Here is a 21,785-nt window from a genome sequence, read left to right as displayed (position 1 = left end):
CCATCCAACTCCTCCCCCCACACTTCTAACTCCTCCAACTCCATCCAACTCCTCCTCCCCAACACCTGCTGGCAGGAGGGCACACTTCCACAATCCTGGCGTCACACCAAAATCATATTCATACCCAAGCCTCATAAACCCCTTACACCTGTAAAGCTTCGTCCCATGTCACTAAAGTCATGCCTGGGCAAGCTTTTGGAGCAAGTGTCACTCGGCCAACTCACCGAACACATGGTGGAGCAAGACCTCTACCCGCAAAGCATGGTGGTCTTCCGTTCACACCTCTATGCACAGAACGCCATGCTTCAGCTCACATAGGATATTTTCGACCGCCTCATACCAGGCCACACAAAAGCTGTCCTGCCCTTAGATCGATACAAGGTCTTTGATCGCCTAGGCGTAAAGCGATCATGGCGGCGCTCTCCCCTTGCACATAGGTCAACGTATGTACACCGGTATTCAAGTATTCATTACTAACCGCAGGGCCGAAATTCACTTAGGTCCCCACGCATCCAACCCATACTCCTTTAGTTGGGTTGGCACGTACCCCCGGGGATCTGTCCTCTCCCCTTTTCTCTTCAATGTCACTCTCATCCCATTGCCCGCAAACTACAAACCATCCCTCACCTTCGGCACACACTCTATGCTGATATCACTCTATGGACCACCCATGGCAGTGATGGAGGCATAGAGATTACTCTGCAGTCGGCAGCTACCCTCACCCAAACACATGCATAGAGTATCGGACTGTCTTGGTCTCCGGAGAAGACGGAGCTCCTCATACTCCGCCCCACAACCCGAAACTGCCCCATAGCCCCCCTGCCCGACCGCGGCGGCTGCGTTTTTTTGGAGGAAAAACGCTAAGGCGCCCGTGTGCTGTGCGATGTCAGTGCACGTTAAAGATCCCCAGGTGGCCGAAATTATTCCGGAGCCCTCCACTACGGCACATCTCTCTTCCTTTCTTCTTTCACTTCCTCTTTTACCCTACCATTAAGGCGCGGTTCAGGTGTCCAACGATATATGAGACAGATACTGCGCGATTTCCTTTCCCCCCAAAACCAATTATTATTATTATTATAGCCCCCATAACCGTGACAATGGAAAACCGGTACATCCCGAAGGTACACACTCTTCGGGTACTGGGCCTCCATATCTAGAACAAAGGAGAAAAACACTCACCATCCACAAAATCAAGCAGACGGAGGAGTCGATGTCCCCCCTAATCCGCCGAGTTTCTAGACACTATCAGGGCATGAGGGAGCATGTCTTCATGCCTTTGTCCTCAGCCGCTTTCTCTTCACATTCCCCTACCTGAAACTCCAGGGCAGAGAAATCTCAACCCTGGATGCCATGATCCGAACAGCATTTAAGGCAGCACTACACCTACCCCTAAATACCTTAGCCAAAAAACTCCAGCTAGACCTACACAACACGATAGGTGAGCTTATCGAGGCTCACCGGAGCCGGCTGTGCACCTTTAGGTTTTTTTTTTGAAGGGCATAGGTTTTTTTGAAGGGCATAGGTTTTTTTTGAAGGGCTAAAACCGCCGTGCGAGATGGGTCCGAACGCTCGCGCTTGACAGGGAGTAATTATGCATAGCGTACGGTCAGGTGAGGACGCGACTTGCCGGCGCCGCGGCGACTCCAACGCGCAAGGACGTTGTATGCTCTGGGGGAACGGGCCGGCTTAACGAAACGTAGCCGGATAAAATTAATGCCGCCGCGAAGGCAGCAATGACAGGTTTGGCGCCACTTTGCAGATTTTTGGGGACGCCTTTCAACAGTCGTCGCGAAGACGACTATAGTTTGTGACCCTCGGTGGCGGCGGCTCGGGTGAAATCGATAATTGCCCTAACGCTGGGAACCACCAGGGTCACGGGTTCCCAGGGAGCCTACGACACGTGAATGTGTTTTTGAAGTATTTTCGTGTTTCTCCTTTCACTTTTTAAGGGAGAGAGTCTGAGAAATACTGTGGAAGTATGGGGCGTGGCATGTAAACCTAGTGGGCCAATCATTTTAAAGGCCCATTCCTGCAAAGCCATTTTTAGAGCAATTTTGATGTTCTTTTCGTGTTGTGTATTTCAGGGAAAGGGTTTTGAACGTTGCAGAAACTGGCAGGCGTGCCATGAAGTTTGTTAACCAATCATGTGTTAGTATGTTTTGATTTTGTGGTGCAAAATGTGGGCTGAGATCTGAGGTCTCTACAACCGGGCCCCGGAGCTTGGAAAATAGTTCTGGGCTACGGACAAATGTAATGCATCTTCGGCTATGCCGAGTAGGGGTCTCCCCTAGTGTTAGCCAGTTCCACCTTTTTTTGTTTAATCCTTTTTGCCGCTTTAAGTTGTCTCCGGTACATCAACTTGTATAATGTAAATTTTTGTACATAAAACCTCAAGTCTTACTCCCTTAACACCTGCATCCTAATTCGTCGCAAGACCGTCTCTGGCCCGTTTCACATGCATGCGATTTTCGTCTGCGACACTGCGAACTAGTCGGTCTGCGACTGGGGAGAGCCCTCGGTCTAGTCGCAGACGGCTTGTAATCGAGTTCCGTTAGGTTGGTATTCAGTCGGTGTGTTCGCTCTGCGACTGACCATTGGGGAGCGCCGAGACGGCATGCGACGTGCGTTCACGTTGGAGCTCTTACCGCGGTGGAAACTAAACTGTTTATTCTAATGAAAACATACGGAATAATGCCTTGCATCTAAATATACGCTGGTCATAAAATCATCAACATATTTATTGTGACATTTCGGTCGCGTTTAATAATGAGTTGGCTATGCAAACATCAAGCAACCTTGCCTGTTCCTCCGACCGAATTCGTTGTGTCGGTGTTGCATGTGAAAGCACTGATCGAAAATCGCACTGCGGCCTCACCAACTACACTGGATATTTTCGGTCCAGTCGCAACATGTGAAACGGGCCTCTGACGGAGCACCCCTGGTGCGAAGAAGCCTTCAGTCAGACACATTAGCGACCCGCACCTGGCGGTGGGCACCCCTGGTGCGAAGATAAAGAACCAAGTACGTTAGCAAGAGACCAGTACACCTTTACTCCTACCTTGATCGTGGCCGTGTGCAAATGCTTTCACATTTTTCGAGATTGTCGCAGTTTATATTGGTTCTTTATCAAAAGTTCCTTGCTAGATTTAAATTGAGCGTGGCCAATAACTGCAGGCATTCAGTTCGATCACCGCCGAGCACGCTTGTGGCTATCGCCACCGCCGAGTCATTCAGTTCTTAGTGGGCGCGAGCCAGCCCCTTAAACAGTTTCTTTTGGAAACCTTTTGGTTCTCTTCCTGACTGCTGGAGTGTCGTCACCACAACGTGGCAATTTGGATCAGCCTTTGAACATTGAAAAATAATAAAAATATAAAATGTAATATGTAAATGACCATTAAAAATAATTATCAAATAAGCCCCAAGTCTTGTCCCCCACTAAAAAAATAGATCCGGAGTCACTACCTGTCTAGCCGCTGTGTTTGTCTACTTATTTACTCCAACCAAGTAAGCGCAATGGCGGGAATCAATTGGGCCGAAGTCGACGCTGCCACCGTCGCGTGCTTCAGCTCAGAGTTCATTCAGACAGAGCTCATTCGCCTCGGAATGGACGCTACCGGGTCAAGAGACGAATTAATTCAGTGCTTCACAACGTGCCTAGAAGACGCCCGTGCATCCTTGCCCATGCAATCACCCAGACGGCGCCAGTCGCTTCGAACAGTTTGACTTCTGAACATTTGATGTGCGCTTCGACTGAAGTGCAGTTCTGTGCCTCGCCTCCTACTTCAAAGGTTCAAGCAGCCCCAGATGTGGCCTCCTGCGTCCAACCTGCGCCATTGCTGTTTCTCGCGCAGCCGCTCTTTCGCGACGCCGCAGCCATGCCAGCGCACGAACTTTTTTCGCCGCCACGGCAACCGCAGCCTTTTGTAACAACACTTGGCCTTGTAAAGGAGCCACAGTACTCCCCCACGCTGTTTGGAGTGCCATTGTCTCCAACGTCGACACCGCAGTTCAAAGTCCCTTACATGCCGCAGATACACGTGACAACTATGCTTGACGTATCGTCTAGCTTGTCATTGTTCGAGAACTGCCACAGGCAAAATGCGCGTACCACCGCCGCGGTGGCTCAGTGGTTGCGGCGCTCGACTACTGATCCGGAGTTCCCGGGTTCCAACCCGACCGCGGTGGCTGCGTTTTTATGGAGGAAATACGCTAAAGGCGCCCGTGTGCTGTACGATGTCAGTGCACGTTAAAGATCCCTAGGTGGTCGAAATTATTCCGGAGCCCTCCACTACGGCACCTATACTTCCTTTTTTCTTGCATTCCCTCCTTTATCCCTTCCCTTACGGCGCGGTTCAGGTGTCCAAACATATATGAGACAGATACTGCGCCATTTCCTTTCCCCAAAAAACCAATTATTATTATTATTAAAATGCCCCTATGTGGATTTAAGAAATTCAACGAACGCAGCAGCTAGCTTCACGGTCGCCAGAAACAACCCGCCTCATAGCCGCAAGTAAGTCGAGAGGCACTGCAAATAACTGGCACCTGACTCTTGGCACGCATTTCCCGATTTCGGATACGTGTCGTATTGCTTGACGCATTTGCCGACGAGCTGACGCTACACCAATGGCAGCAGCAAGTTATGTCCCTGGTGCAGACCAGCCCTCAGACTCTCCGCGACTATGCTTACGCAAAGCTTCGCGTGATCGAGAAATATCCAGTGCCGCTGACTGAGTCCCAAAAAATTGAACATCTCTTGCAAGGTATTTTGTGTCCAGGCACAGCGACAAGCATAGCAGCGCAACGTCCGTCGTCAGTATCAAACTTCATTGACATATGCACACAACTAGACCGGGCAATGCAACATATGGGGACCACAAACAGCCCTGCTCATCGTGTCGAGCAGACCCTTCATGGTCACATTAACGGCAGTCCGCCTTCCAGACAATCTATTCGGCGCCATTTATATCTGAAGTGGCACCTCCAACTGTCCTATTCCAAGCCCAGCAGTGCGCCTTCGTTGCGCGTTTCCGGCCCTCCACATCGTACTTGCATAGCGGATCTGTCGCCTTCTGAAAAAGAAGCTCGGTACTAAACTCTGTCGCAGCGTTACGGTGTTCCTGCCTTTCGTACACTACAGGCATTGAGTGAAGCTGTTTGCTTCAAGTGTCGTGAAAAAGGCCACCTAGCATCAAAGAGCCCAGTAAAAGAGAAGACTGTGACAGAACAGCCAGCCACAGCTGTCACATCACTTCATGCAGCAGGTCCTGAATTGCACGCTAGCTGTAACGAAGACATCTATGTCTTCCCTTTGGAATGTTCATTCTTCACAGCTAGCATCGCACTCTTGGGCTCCTACGATGCTCTTCTGGATACAGGGTCTTAGATAACTATAGTTACCAAGTCTTCAATCAAAGATCTTCCACTGATGCCTTGGACACACACGAGCCCTTAGCAGTAGTGGTGGATCAAATCTGTGTCACGAAGGCACAGTCTGCCTGAAGATTACAGTGGACCCCATCACAGCTCTTGTGGAAGCCGCTGTCATCAGCAATAATGTGTTACCTGTGATACTGGGTGAAGATGGGTTTCGAGCCAGCAACACAGGAGTGGTTTCGAGCCCCAATACAGCTGAAGTTCGCCATCCTGCCTCTGGTACTATCATACAGGCGCACAAGTAAACCTATCCGCGTGCCTCAAGATCAGTTATTCTTCGTCAGTCCTTCCTGGCTCAATGCACTAAAGTGTCATCTTCACTGGCTCTCCAGGACGGGCCTCTTCCAGGGATGGAGCCCCTTCGGAAACCTTTGTGCAAAACCCGGCAAGAACTAGCCACTGCTGCTCCATAAAGTGCAAGTTCTTCGAATGGCTCCTCTTGAAAAAAAGAACCCATAGGAAACCAATAGCCTATCAGATTATTGACAGCTATGGGTGTGTCAGGGCACTGGTCATATAGGCTTGCTGGAATATTGGTCTTTGGTATATACCAACAGGCCTATAAGACCAGTACGCTGACCCACCCATAGCTGTCAATAATCTTATAGGCTATTGGTTCCCTAACTGTTTTGTAGTTTTAATGGTGCATGGGTCTCATTGTATCTACTGGGGCAGATTTCTGGAGGGTACAGACAGCAATCTTTCTTGTCCCTCCAGAGATCAGAAGTTCCAGGAATAGAGAGTTAGGCAGCAGTTTCATGTATACACAATTTAATACACAATGAGAGCAGCAACTCATAATGGAACATAAGCAAAACTTTGACTGCAAGTAGAGGTGGATTGCAAGATTGTTAGTTCCGACCCATTGGTGCAGTCTCTCCAAACCTAGGGCACCTGAAAAATAAAAAAGCACATTGCAGTTTGCAAAATAAAAAAAAATATTTAAAGGCCAAGACACCGCATCACTTGTTCAAAAAATTTCTACTTTCCACTGTACAGAAGGGACATGCCACTGACGCATGCATATAAATTCATTGGTCCATTAAAAAGAAGAAACATCTCCAATACCAGGTCAACGCACAGCTGGTCTCCCTTGGTGATGGCACGGTATGTTTGGAGAACTGCTCGAAAGCTCTGGCATGCAAATCAGCCTGGAAAAATCGCCGTCCACTCTGCTCTCAGCTCCAATCATGCAGATAGGTATCCTCACGAGGGCGTCCTCATCAACCTCATGAAGATTTCACTCGGTGAGGTGATGGAGGATGGGCGCATGAAAATTCGTGAGAGAGGAAAGACATAGTGAGGTGAGGGCGAGGGAGGGAAGCTATGATGATTTAAGGGTGAGGGAGGGCATGATACGCTCTCTGAGGGCGAGGGGTGGCGGCCCGCACCGTCCCCCGGGCTCATATTTTATCTGTGCAGCCCGTAATGAATTCCCGTTTTAAAACGCTATTTCTTAGCGTGACGGTTACTGGGGAAGACTTAGTTTCTGCAGTCTGGAGGTACACGAGGCGAACACGCCGTCTCCCTCGCCGCGATGTACTGCACCGCTCTGAATGCTATGACGAAAAAAGCGCTCTTCTAACTCAAAAAGCTTTCTTTTTTAGGAACTGAATAAATACTTAAGTGACACACCATTCATAGTGCGCTAACAAGGGGGCACTGGCCGGGCCGTGCGGGTGGCTGCCGGTCCAATGGGAACCGTGGTACTTAAGTCAACATTTTCATTATCTACCCCGAGTCTGTCAGATGACCAGAGTATAGAGTAAAACGTAAAAATTATAACTAGTAAGGCTGTTTAATACCCAAGTTCTAGGCCTTGTTTCCCAGAACGAAGTCCGATTTAAGCTCAATGAGGTTTCAAGGAATTGGCTTCAGCGCAAAAAATGCTTCTACGAAATTACACTGTAAAATCAAAGCCAGTTGGCTGCGTTGGTGTGAAATTTGTTCATTCACATTGTGAGTAGTTCAGTAGAGTCGTATCTTCTTTCTATTTTCGGTGGAATTGCGGTATAGGACAGCAGTATCGCAATGTGATGGGCAAAGACAACCACTGTAGCCTTACCATATAAGTATAGCAGTACATTAAAGGGGCCGAGAAACACATTTTCAATGCATTGTTTTGCCTAATGTTTGCATAGAATGTTATAGTGATGCTATTAGCATCGGCCGTACCATGTATACTCTGGTTTTTAATATTTTAATTAGCTCGAAAAAACAAATACGTGGCGCTAACGGTGTCACCATAGAGTGGCGGTTTTTAGCAGCGGATATGACATCACTTTGTGCGAGCTTGATGATTGGACAAAGAGTAAATATACTGCAAATTGGGTTAATAGCTAGAGATACGTTTTGTCAAGTTTTTGTGTTTTATATTATATTAACAAATCCAGCTTGTTTTCCCTAGATAAAAGCGCTGTAAATGAAGTAAAACAAAAACGCCACCAGAGGCACTGGCTACTTTTTGCATCGAAGGACTTTGCGCCTCACTGTAAACATCCTACGGCCTAGCAATAAACACTTATGGCTACTCTTTATGTATCTGAGAGCGGCTTTGCGGAATCGATCCGATCGAGCCCTTGCACACTATAAGCGTTCGTTTCGGTCCCAAGGAAGGATGCGTTCGTTTCACATTTAGCAGGCAGTGCGCATCGTCACTTTGTAGATAACCACCGAGCGGTGGCGCCAGACGGCGCCACGTTCCCGTCAACAGCGCGCGCTCCTTGCTCGCCGTGGCCAACTAGCGCTCTAGGAGCGACGGGCGATGGTTGGCGGTAATAGTAGCGGTACGCGCTATGCTAAATGTGTCTAATATCTTGCGCAGGCTGTCACACCGTCCCAGTATCTCGCGCTCGAGTTCGGATCCATAAGTAAGGGAATGCACTGATCAGTGTTTCCTTCTGCGCCGTCGACGTGATGGTGAAGCATCGCTGGGTAAGCTGGGCGTTCACATGTTTGTTGCAACCATGCAAACGGCGCTGCCAGCCTTGGCATGAACGAGTTACAGAGAACAGACAACCATGGAGTGCAAGCTTCCGCCACGTGCTAAGATAGGTTGTTTTGATTGGTCGCCCTGAGTGTCGTCATTGGGAGAGTGAAATGGGAATGGGAAGCTGGCCGAAAATCGATTTGAGGGCAGCATTTTGTTTGCCTGTATTTTGAAATTTCTTCATTGAATAACTCCCGTTCCTATGCATCGATTCTCGTAACTCTTTTTGAGTCAGCATCTGTGTGACATAAAGAATCCATCTGAAGCGTAACCGGCATCCGTTCAAGCGGTCTTTCGCGGCCCCTTTAACCACCTTGATCTCAATAATCGCTCGCTTCGCCTTGAATTAACGAGATACCAAAAAAGAAAAAGTTGTACTGCTCTCCAAATACCTTGAACATCTCTTGGTTTATTTCTGTCCCACGTGAGACGTGTGACCACGTAATCGCGATCCTGATTTTATGAAACAAATTTCCTGCAGGCATGGTAGGGAATTGACACTCACCGTTTGGGTAATGCGTAGACGTGCAAGCAAAAAAACCACGGGCAGTTTAGCCTGGGGTTAACCACGAATTATCGTGCGCTAGCACTATTAGCCCTGTTTGTTCATGGTTTATCGTTCACTTTCTATGTTTTTGCTTGACCTGAACTGGCTTACTTTTGTTGATATATGATATGATGTAAGTTTGCGTGTTATTGCATCATTTTAGACATGTACTGAGGTAGAATTGGGCATTCTCTACATTCACAGATCTCTGGGAGAGCTGATTCCGCTCCTGAGCTGGGGTGCTACGCGCCACTGCCGTGCGATGGCAGGTGCTGCCATTGGTGGGGCTTGTGAGACCCATGTTGACCCTGAGGAATCTCTCACGACTAATCATCAATTGAACAGCCACGGCGGGCATCTTGCTCACAATCCGGAGGGCAGCTTGTGATGATGTCACAACATCACGTGACCAAGGTAGCCCACGTAGTAGAAGCAGGCTTCTGACAGACAGACAACCGCTTTTCGACGGAGTGGAAGCGCTAGGGCACTACAATGGCAGAACCAGGAATCATTTACTCCAGACTCGAGGAGTTAGTGATTGCCGTTATTCAGCCCAAATTCTGCATTTTAGCGACCCGTTTGATTTTCAAGTGGCCTGAAGTTTGACTGCATGGGAAAGCCGGCATCGCACTGGTGGAAGACACTAAAGAAATAAACTTCATAGCTGAGTGAGCGGCGCTAAAAATGAGTTCCGCTGACCTCTGCTTCTGACCACTATGTCATCGCCAGTTGTTTTTAAAGCATGGTATTTATTACGCTGAAATTATATTCTGTTCACATTAACTAAATTATTTACAAAGAGTTTAGGAAAGTACACGAAACACATCGCAAAAAATGATCCGATGCTGAGGCAGCGATAAAATATCGTGTCTTGACACACCGAACATAGGCCGCCGGTTCGAATCCCTGCCGACAGTTATACCCTGCCTTAACTGGTAAATTTATGCTGCGCGAAGCGCGACATCGTATGCCACCACCCCAAACATTCTGCGACGAACGGTTGAGCCGCAATGGTCATATGAAGATTCGTAAAGACGTGGAATTAGGTGTACCCAGGTCGCCGGTTCGAATTCCTGCCGCTAGCTAAGCTCTAACTTAACTAGTCAGTTTATTTTGTACAAACGCTGAATCGTATTACGCCACCCGGAACATTCTGCGGCAAATGGTTGGCTCGCAAATTTTACACGAATGTCGAGACCAAGTGGCCCGATCTGACACATAGCATATTCATATTGCTCACAGCGCAACAAAGACGGCACGAAGGACGAAGAAAAAGACGAACGGGGTACATATACCGGATCGACATAGTTAAGTTTTGAGTTGGAGGGGTGTACGAATATTCGGAAATTTCGAATACCGACTCGAATATCCTCGTATTTGATTATTCGAACGAATCAAACAGTGTATGTTCAAAATTATTCGAAACTAACAGAATACGTCCTCAAATTTTCGAATACATTTCAAATAATTGCCGTGAAGTTCGAATAAGGCCAGCTGTATTTTTATTCCATGAGTTTTCCAAAAACAGGGACCATACATGCCGCATTACCATGCTGCCGCGATCGGTATGCTCGGGATGGAGCGTTCAGCTCCACGGTGCGGTGAATTCGCGTGGCGGTGTTCGTAATCCTCATACATGACCTCTGAGATTAGACGACGCAGCAGGGCCCAGGAAGGTTCAGCAAATACAGCCTTAATGCCTGACCACGGAGGCCATGCCTCATACGTAAGACCTCGCCCATCTCATGCACTACGATGTAGTGCTAGTTTATTATCTTCCGTTATCAAGAGCAAAAGCCACTTTTACTATGCGCATAACATGTCAGTGACAAAGTTAATACACTTTGTGTTGCGAACCCCCAGATTGAGATCAGTGATGCTTCTTTTAAAAGACAAGCTATAACTGCGAAGGCAGCGCGTCGCTATTCCTCACTATTGCTCATTGAATATTCGCACGAGTAGCGAATATTCGACAAAATATTCGTATTCGATTTGGTTTCCCATTATTCGATTCGTATTCGATTTGGTTTTCAGCCAAACTATGCGTATTAAATTCGGTAGCAACGCTACACTACTCGTATTCTATTCGGTTTGGAAAAATCTTGGTTAATTGGTTTATGGGGGTTCTAAGTCCCAAAGCGACTCAGGCTACGAGAGACGCCGTAGTGAAGGGCTCCGGGAATTTCGACCACCTGGGGTTCTTTAACGTGCACTGACATCGCACATAACACGGGCCTGTAGAATTTCGCCTCCATCGAAACTCGACCGCCGCGGCCGGGATCAAACCCGCGCCTTTCGGGCAGCAGCCGAGCGCCATAACCACTCAGCCACCGCGACGGCGCTTTGGAAAAAGTACTATTCGCACACCCCTATTGAGTTGTGGTGATCAGGCATCACGCTGCCGCGTGTTATAATATAATTCTGTTATGTAACCGCCTCGGTTACTATGACAACCACTGGGTTACGGCTTGCGTTATAACGCATAACGCTCAGACGCGAAACGCGAGTAGAGATATACGCTCTAAAAGACAGAACAATGTATGGCTGCGCACATCAAGAGGGAGTGCCACTCCATTTTGAAGTCGGTCGGTTCATGCACTTCCTTCAGATGAACAATCAGTTGGGAGAAATCTTTACATCCTGCCTGAACAAACTGTCGAGCTCTCGAGCTGTGCTTGTAATGTCGTCGTCGGCATCACGTACCCGCGTTGACGCGTGTTATACCCCTGTCACACGACATTCCTGGAAAGCTTTTCCAGCAAAGGCACTTTTTTCACAAAAGGAGCGAAAGCTTAAATGTGCAGCGAATCTGCTACACGGTGCAGCCCAAAGGTGAAACAGTCGTCGAGGCTTAGCACTCGCTGCAGTGCACTAGCCGGCTGAAGTGAGTGTTTCAAAATAAAGTGGGAAATTCTGTTCATTCGTGGAGATCAGACAATTTTTTTCATTCTAATTGCTTGCTTGAAAGGACTGGAACAGCTGCTGTCGTCAGCAGAAGCAGCTTTTGTGTATTGCCTTTGCCACAAGGGCACTCGGTGTTGCAACACTTTACTGCCTTCCCAGCAAACAACGTACGTCCCCAGGTGCGCCCAGAAAGGATGGAATGTCCCAGTCCCAATAAAACATTTATCGAACATTTCCAGAATGTAGAGGCAGGACACAGAAACACAAGCAAAAGGGAAGTGCGCCCACTAATGTACTAGAAACGTTTTTTTCGAGGGTGTTAAGCCGACACAAAAACAAATCATAGCATTTTAGTCCCAGAAAGATAACTGGGAGCACGTTTTTGGGACCAATGCTTTTCAACAAAAATTGCAAATTGACTCCTCGCTCCTTTTTCTCTCTCCCTCGCACCAAAAGCTACGGGGAGAGAAGGTTTTGCTCTTGCACTCGCCGTTTTAAGAGAACCAGCAGTTTTGTTCGAACAGTTGAAGGAAGCGCATTTCACCCCGCATCTCTTCTGTGGGCCGTCGGCTCCATGCTGCAGGCAGGCAGGCGACGGCGGTCTGCCTTTTTATCGCACCGCCAGGAGCAGCGGTCACCAACGTCCCAGTCTTCTATACTGTTTCCAACTTCAACACGGTGCGGCAGTTCCTGCAGGCATCTCCAACTACCTGTAGTCCTCGTTGCGCCGCTGTCGAGCAGAGGCGCAGTAATGGCCCCCCATCGCTCGTCCGGCTTGCTCGCTGCGCTCGCCCGGCTTCCTCGCTGGACGGAAGCTATCTTGCGCACACGTATTCGCGCAGCCCCTAGCCGCTCGCGCGCAAGCGCCAGCGCGCGGCAGCTCTTGCTCTCATCACTGGCCTATCGTGAACTTCGTAGCTACGGATTCATGGCAGCTTTCCCACGCACCTCGGCGTGCCCACATAATTTCTTTTGGAACTGATGCAGCAGCGAGCGGCGCATCGCAAGTCTTTTGCGCAGTTTCACGGCCCTACACCACAATGGCGCTCTTACAGGCGTCGTTCGCGGCAGCGGATTTCAAGGCAATGAGCGACTCCTAGCGCGCACTCTGCATCCCTCAGCGCATTCGACGACTGTGGCGTGTTGTTGGTGGGTGCGTGGCCGTCCACTGCGGTCATTGGCGGGAGAGATCTTCGGAAGCCCTCCAGACTCTTGCTATGAGTGCCCATGGATTAACCTGCTCTACCTACATTGCCGTCCTATCGCAGCGGTATAGTTTGACTTGTGTTCGCGTCGCTGACTTTCAACCCACCCCCACCGGAATACTTGTGCCTTGATCCCCTTGATCTCGCCTCCCACCCCGTATTGTGCCGCACGCGCGGTCTGCTATACCATGGGTGCGGCGTGCCAGGGCTCCTACCACAAGAGGTCCCCCCTTTCCATCCTGTTCCAAGCAGTCTTATCTCCACACTTAGTCACAAGAAAATAAAACGGGCGTGTAACGAGGTTGTAAGGTGTATGTTTGAGCGTTCGCTGTGTCATGAGAAAGCGCAGGAGAGAAGGCTGCGTTGAATTCATGTATATAGTTGCAGCATTTTATTTCGTCCCCGGGTTTCCGTTGGCAACGTCGTCAAGGTATGTTGGTTTATGCTCGTTTTTTATTTTCACCTCGTAGAATTAATTTTTTTACTCTTTTGAGAACACGCTCAAGCTTACTCCGAGGCTCATGCGAGAAGAAAAGCCAGAGGGAGGTTTCACCCTGCATAATATCCGTGACCTGAAACCGCGTATCTGTATCGTACGCCCATATTGTCTTTTATTTTGGCACCCAGGTTGTTCTTTACATGCGTTTCCTTTGCGTGTGCATATATGCTTTTGTACCCTTTAGAATGTTTACTTAAGCTGCATCAACTTTCAGCCTGTATTATGTTTTTATTGCTTTATTTTTCAGATTTCTCAGAGATAGAGAAAAATTTGGCTATTAATATATGCTGGTGCAGTAGTGTTCCGTACATTGCGTGTTAAATGGCGCATACATATGCGTGTCCTATTTGCATTCAATTAAATGCAAAGGTCACATCTAACAAACTCAAATTACATCTGTATTGCGTTACTATTTCCTGTTATATGGGCGGGATCGGGCGACATTTTGAATTCACATTTCCTTTGTGTGTAAAATTTTGGCACATTTCATGTTCTTGTGGCGCGAGCAGTGCAGCCCGAAACAAAGAATAGAGAGGCAGGAATCAACGCTGACTAACAACCAGATTTTTGATCCACGTTTGATCGATTATATACATCTTGCTCGTGCAATAAGGAAAGAACAGAAGCATGAAAAAAGCATAAGATGTACACGTGGTAAAAGATTAGGACAACGCACGCAGATAATCAATTTCACTGTCACGAAACGCTATCGAAAGTATGCTGACGCATATACGTCGACGTTTTGTCGATTGTTGAAGGCTTCTTCAATCTCCCTGGTCACTTGATCAAAATATGGCGTGATGGCCATTGTGTTGCTAAGATGCAGGTCACATTCACGCTCTCTGCAATGTTTTGCTAATTCTCTGCTGGTGGCGCCGTTTAGGGATCTTGTGTGCTCTCGAAGCCGTTCATTCAAACAGTGCTCGCTGTTGACTTTGGCGCTCATGTCTTAACTGGTTGGGTGCGGACATGAGCACTTTTACTCCAGCTCTTGCACCTACCTTTTTGAGACTGAGGGAAAGGTCATTTATGTAACGAATGACCGCGTACGGCTTCCTTTCTTCTGATGTGGTTGTGACATATTTTCTGCCTCTAAGTGCTTGCAGAACCCCTTCTGCGACACTGGATAGCAGTCTCGTCGGGTAACCTGCTGCTTTCAACCGACTGTTCTGGACGTCAAAACTGCCTTGAACTTCATGATGAGAGGATCTCCTCAATGCGGCTCTCATTGCTACTTTTGCTAAGAACTAGAAGAACTAAGACTAGAAATAACAAGTGAACTCCTAGAAAACAACGTTATGCGACTTCTTTGCTTCACGCTAGCCTTGCTAGGCGCTCACATATGCTGGCGGTACGGACCACGAAGCTAGAAGGGACTGCTCCCCTACACACCTGCGCACTCCAAGATCATCAAGCGGGGATAGAAAAAAGCAGAAGTGAGAGCCGCATTGACGAGATCCTGTCATTATGAAGTTCAAGGCAGTTTTGACACCCAAAACCGTCGGCTTAAAGCAGCAGGTTACCGGACGACACTGCTATCTAGTGTTGCAGAAGGGATTCTGCAAGCACTTAGAGGCAGAAAATATGTCACAACCACATCAGAATAAAGGAAGCCGTACGCGGTCATTCCTTGCATTAATGGCATTTAATACAGGCTCAAAAGGGTAGGAGCAAGAGCTGGTGTAAAAGTGCTTATGTCAGCACCCAACAAGTTTAGAAGCCTGTGCGCCAAAGTCAACAACGAGCAAAGGAAAAAATCAATGCAAGAAAAAACACCGGAAAAAACATGCGAAATATGTGAAAAGCGGGGTTTATGAAATACCTCTGTGATGCGGACGCACCTACATTGTTCAAACAGGGCGCTGTTTGAATAAACGGCTTCGAGAGCACAAAAGATCCTTAAAGGGCGTCATCAGCAGTGAATTAGCAAAACAAAACATTGTAGAGAGCATGAATGCGCTCCGCAGCTTATCAACACAATGGACACCGTCATATTTTGATCAACGAATCAGGGAGATTGAAGAAGCCTTCAACATCCGACTAAGAGCGACGTATGTGTCTGCATACCTTCAATAGCGCTTCGTGACAGAGAAATTGATTATCTGCGTGCGATGTCTTAATATTTCACCACGTGTACATCTTGTGCGTTTTTCATTCTTTTTCTTTTCCTTCTTATACGAGCGAGACGTATATATTCGACGAACGTGCATTAAAAATATTGTTGTTATTCAGCGTCGTGTCCCGCCTCTCCCATTTTTGTTTCGTGCTGCGCTGCACCCGTCACAAGATCACGCACCAGCCAGCCCAGAATTTCACCTTGTTAAAGCTCATTTCACGTAAACACGTAAGTGTGAATGGCCTAGCCAGCAAGCATTCACCCGAGTGGACTGATGAATTACACCACCTGTAACGTAAGCATGTGCCTGAAATTTGGCACATATGTGCGCTTAGATGCCTGAAGTGTGCATGAAAAAGAAATAATTTTATTGAGCCAGAGCCGAGAAATCTTGAATCAATCTTTTGGGGCCGTCCCTGGGACGCCCAACTTTTTGGACGCGGCTACTTGTGGGGACGTTTATTGGATGCCTTCGGGAAAAATGAGGACCTCCTGGAGACATTCCAAATGTCCTGATGGGATATTTCTGGGAGATTTTGAGGAGGTTTTGTGTTTGTGGGGTAAAATCTGGGCATAAAATATAAACACCGTACAAAAACCAAAGCTAGACCAACCTTTTGCATTTTTAAAAGACGTTTTCAAACATTCTTGGCTTCATCTAATTTTTTTTTCATTTCTTTTACTTCTTGATGTGGATGGCACTGCCGTCGCAGGTTCTCGAAGGCCGCGCCTTTGGGCTCCAAAGGTCTCAGACGGGAGCCTTCGCCTCCAAGGCCCTTAGCGGCAAAGGCGCAACATTTGTGCCGTGTAGCTGCAGTCCTTAAGCCTTTGGATATTAGGACCCGATTCTCAAGGGCCTTTGCGGTGCCCGTGTGACAGGGGTATTAAACTGTCAGTCTCTAATGCTGTAGTTTGAAGGCATGGTCTTCGTGGTCTTTCATCTGTGCTCGTGGAAGCGTCATCAAACGAGCATTCAGCAAACCGCGCGGAATGGCGGGAGATTAGAAGCAGTCAAATTCAGAATACCCAGTGCTGTAAAATGTCATCGAGCTGTGGTAATTCAGTGAGCTGTAAAATTTCCTTGTTCTTTGTCTATTTTGTGCTTAGCACTTATTGTAATTGTCGTGTTAAACGATACTGCATTGTTTATAAATCTTCTTGACACACACACACACACACACACACACACACACACACACACACACACACACACACACACACACGCACACACACACGCACACACGCGCACACGCGCACACACACACACACGCACGCACACGCACGCACATCCACCTTTAATAATAATAATAATTGGTTTTGGGGGAAAGGAAATGGCACGGTATCTGTCTCATATACCATTGGACACCTGAACTGCGCCGTAGGGGAAGGGATATAGGAGGGAGTGAAAGAAGAAAAAAGAAAGAGTTGCCGTAGAGGAGGGCCCCGGATTAATTTCGACCATCTAGGGATCTTTTACGTGCACTGACATCGCATAGCGCACAGCACACGGGCGCCTTAGCGTTTTTCCTCCGTAAAAACGCATCCGCCGCGGCCGGGTTCGAACACATTAACTCCGGATCGGTAGCCGAGCGCCCCAACCACTGAGCCACCGCGGCGGGGTCATTTGTTTACCCCCAAAACCAATTATTATTATATTCAGCGCACACCGCGACAAACTTACGCTACTGACGTGCGCACAGGAAAACTAAAAAATACCAAAACAGCTACCCAATGTTGCCCTCCTTCGACTGCGTTTTCGCTACCGTTTCGCTAGACTGTGGAAAAAACTCAGCCAATAACTGGAAAAAATTGTTATTAACATAAAACAAGACTCAGTGTGGTCTCAGTGTGGGTTTTTGCATATTTGCCTATAAAACGCAAAATAGAAAAAAAGTTTTACTCACTGTTATCATACGGTCCTACCGTCCTACAATGGAGTGTCGGCATGCGGGAAACCATGATAGCTGATCATTTTTCCTACTTCTTTGCTTTATTTCTTGTTTGGGAGAGACGGGAAAAATGTATTCCTCTCGTAACCTTACCCGATGTGAGCGCCGTGCGACCGTCTCTCCGCTGCGGGCACCGCGTTGTCCGCGGCTTTCTACAAACTAGAACATAGTTTGTTCAAAAGCGTTGCGCGCCGGATCCTCTGGGACGTGAGGCGGCATTTTTTCTGTTTGCCTCAGCGTACCTTATCCTTAAGGTGGCAAATAATTTACGTTACTGCAATGCTTAATGAGCGCCATGGGATCGGCATGTGTTGATTTTGAGATCAGAGCCTGAGCTGGAGAACGAAGCAATGAAAAACAACTAGAACCACAAACCGACTGGTCTCGTAGGACCCTTGAATGATGCATATCAGTCTGTCAGTCCCATGGACAAATGGGTATTGGTCTATGTGGCAAATATGTATGAGTCGATAAGGTGTACTCGATTCTCTATTGGTCTAGTACTTTTCGTTACAGCCCATCATAGACCGATACAGTCAATACCATATCCTAAGGAACATATATGTATTGATCAATAAGGTGTATCGGTTTCTGTATTGGTCTAGTACAAATGCAGTCACAATCCACAGAGAAATTATACCACCAATACTAATTTACATACGACCAATAAATTTCGCTATGGTTTATTTTTGTTTCTTACGGTCGGCTCGGATGGTCACAGAGAAACGCTGCCAAGAAGCGACACCTCTGCAGAAGAGGGTGGAACGTACAGTTCCGTGCGGAAAACCAGTGTTTCAAGGCAAAGGTAAATCACCTTGAGGAATACTACTCGCAAGTCAAGACAGCGTGACAAGTTCACTAAAGCAGCCAAGGACAAGGCAGTAGTCGTTGAAGAGCATAAGAGAGGAGAGGGTGGCTTGAAGCAAAAGTGTGTCAGACTTGAAATGCAGCTGAAGGAAAAAGAAGACAAAATTAAGAAAATCAAGGCCGCCCAGAGGCAACCATCAGATATTGCCACATCAGTAAAGCTTCATCCTTCTAAGTCCCGACTGACCAGCAGTCAGCCCAGTGGTTCCAGTGCGGAGTTTCCAAAACGTTGTAAGCAGCTCGAACGTCTCCTTCAGGAGAATCGCCGCCTGAGCTTTCAGCTGAAAAAGAAGGACCAAGAGATCCACCGACTCAAGTCTCAGCTGCAGCCGCTGACAGCCAAAGCAGCCGCAAATACAAAGACTCCCGTTAAGACTCCTCGTAGAACACTGCCGCTGCCAAACTGCAATGGTCAGCGACAGCGACAAGCCGCTTCAAGACAAGCTGTGTTGGCAACCTCGGCTACGGAACAGCAGAAGAGCATTGCCACAGGCAAGCGGTTAATCACTTGCAGCGTCTCGTCAGGCAGTGCACACGGCCCACCTATCTCCAGAACTAGGAAATTGACCTGTGAAAGTGCTGTGTTTGTTCCTTTTTCGCTTTGTTTAGAGTTGTTCATGTCTGTCTTTGCCTTTAATTTATGTAGTGCTTTTGTGAATCTGCCAAGCCTGTTGCTAGTTGCCATTGCCATTTGCCACCTTGCCTATTGCCCATGCCTAGAGTTTCCTTGCCTTTTGCGCTCATCAAAAAGGGCTTTGATCAAAAAAGTGGGGCCGGATGTGCCCAGTTTCATTTCACCAGCCGCACGACAGATGGCGACACCTTTCCAGCATCGCCTCCCTCATGGTTCCCTCCGTTCCCGCTTTTAGCCAGTGGGTCGACGGAGCAGCTGTCAGCCTGTCCGACATGCCGTGAACTTGTGGAAACTTTTTCGAGCCGTGCTGTCGCGCTGTAGCCAAGTGGTTTCATGGGTCGACAGCAATAAAAGCTGTCAGTAAACTCCTCAAGCCTTCACTTCAGTCATCTCGCCCCAGCAACGCTCTCACAACATAGCTCTCGCTACGCATATCCTGGCCTAGCTGAACAACGCAGTGCCATTTTTTTCTCTCTCGCTATCATCATCATTACTTTCATCATCATCATTACATAACCCTATAATCATCATCGTAGCGCAGCGGTGGCCAAATGGTAAAACATCCGCCTCGCATGCGGGACGTGCGGGGTTCGATCCCAGTGCCGCCGGGTACCCACCGGTGACGCAATGGGTACAAGCTTTCGCCTAGTCTGGTGCTCGGCTTATTAAAGGTGAAATGATTAGGAAATCGATCTTTGACTCCACCTTGAGAAGTCGAAAATACCTTAATTGTGCCATGGCGCTCATTGGCCATAGGTGCCCTTGTGCCAAAAGAACACCTTCCGCTCGTTTTCAGGAAAGGAAAGGCGCATAAGAGCGTCATAGTAGGTGTATGCCACCGCTTACTTAGAGCGCGATTGAGGCCTCCACTCACCCCGCGAGCCAGTTACACTGGAAACCTGTGGGTGATGGTGATGACGATGTTGAGAACATTATTACTGGCGGAGCCCTTATAGTTCAAACTTTAAGATATGAGCTTGCTCCTGGTCGTGGGAGGTGGCCTTCAGCCCGTGCCTGACGGTCGCATTCTCCGTCCATTGCACCAGCCTCAGGAGACACGCCGGATCGGAGCTATAGACCACGACCTCCCACCCCTCCAAGTCCGCGAGGGCCCCTTGGGTCGGTGGTTGCAGTTGTCGGCAGATAAACATAATGTGGCCCGAGAGCCACATTCGACCACCCGTGGGCGAAGCGCGGCCCTCAAATGACGAGGGTCATTTGAGGGCATCATGAAGCAATATCCGCCAGCGTCCCCTAAGCCACGTAATTGGTTGGTTTTGTGCGGAAAGGAATGGCGCAGTACCTGTCTCATATATCGTTGGACACCTTATACACGCCGTAAGAGAAGGAATAAATGAGGTAGTGAAAGAAGAAAGGAAGAAAAAGGTGCCGTTGTGGGGGGCTCTGGAATAATTTCTACCACCTGGGGATCTTTAACGTGCACTGACTTCGCATAGCACACAGGTGCCTTAGAGTTTTGCCTCCATAAAGACGTAGCCGCCGCGGTCTGGTTCGAACACGGGCACTCCGGATCCGTAGCCGAGCGCCCTAACCAATGAGCCACCGCGGCGGGCAAGCCCCGTACCTCAAAATCGCGATTTAGCACTCCACTGAAGGAAAAAAAAACGCTAAGTCGCCCGTGTGCTGTGCGATGTCAGTGCACGTTAAAGATCCCCAGGCGGTCGAAATTATTCCGGAGCCCTCCAATACGGCACCTCTCTCTTCCTTTCATCTTTCACTCCCTCCTTTATCCCTTCCCTTACGGCGCGGTTCAGGTGTCCAACGATATATGAGACAGGTACTGCGCTATCTCCTTTCCCCAAAACCAATTAAAAAAAAACTCCACTGACAGTGTGCGCATTTCCTTAACTCACGAGACGGAGGAGGAAAACATTTATTGAGAGCATAAATACTGGGTGGGTTCAGTAGGGGAACCCATTGGTCGCCATCATGATCCGGCTCCTCTCAACCGGCGATTTCTGGTCGAGGGGACTGTGGCTATAAAGGGTTGCCTCCCAGCGCTCATATGTCGGATCGGGATTGCTGTCCAAGACTGAGTTTTCTTGACATTCCCAAACTCTGTCAAAGAGTGTGCCAACTGCTCCACCGAAGGGCAGGACGAATCGTAGGTGTCTGGATACCATTTACTCATCAATTAGGTATAGGGCAGAGTATTAGTTTATAGTCGACTGATTATGTGCTCTTCAAATTTGCTAACAGTTTTGTGAGGAAGAGGATATTTCCTTCTTATGATCTTATAATACTCCGTAATTTATGCGTAGCTTAGTAACGGTGAGGGGTTGTTAACTGTGTCAGAGAGAGGCTGCGTGCCGGATGCTCGGAGGAGTAGAGCTCGAGCAGCTGTGTAGGCCGCCTCATCGCCCGTCGTTGAGATGTGCCCTGGCGTCCAGAAAATCTGGACTTCGAAAGGATTGGAAGGATAAGACGTTTCCAAAATTTCCCAACACGGAGCGCGAACGCGACCTCTGAGGTAATTGCGCGCCGCTGCTTGTGAGTCGGACATAACAGTTGCCTCGCTGTTCTTTGATATCGCTAGTGCGATAGCTGCTTCTTCAGATTATGTGGTATCCCCCGCTTGGATAAGGCTGCTTGCAATTATATCCCCTTGAGGTGAAACT

The 21,785-nt window shown here is 48.2% G+C and overlaps 1 pseudogene; it reads left to right on the top strand.

Annotated features, from left to right (window-relative positions):
• The first annotated feature begins 18,323 nt into the window (after window positions 1-18,323).
• LOC144125978 (uncharacterized) lies at window positions 18,324-19,381 on the top strand (annotated as a pseudogene).
• Window positions 19,382-21,785: the final 2,404 nt, after the last annotated feature.

Source organism: Amblyomma americanum, chromosome 1 (assembly GCF_052857255.1).
Source record: "Amblyomma americanum isolate KBUSLIRL-KWMA chromosome 1, ASM5285725v1, whole genome shotgun sequence".
Lineage (NCBI taxonomy): Eukaryota > Metazoa > Arthropoda > Arachnida > Ixodida > Ixodidae > Amblyomma > Amblyomma americanum.
The sequence above is the reverse complement of the archived record's forward strand: the minus strand, read 5'-3'. Positions and strand labels throughout refer to the sequence as shown.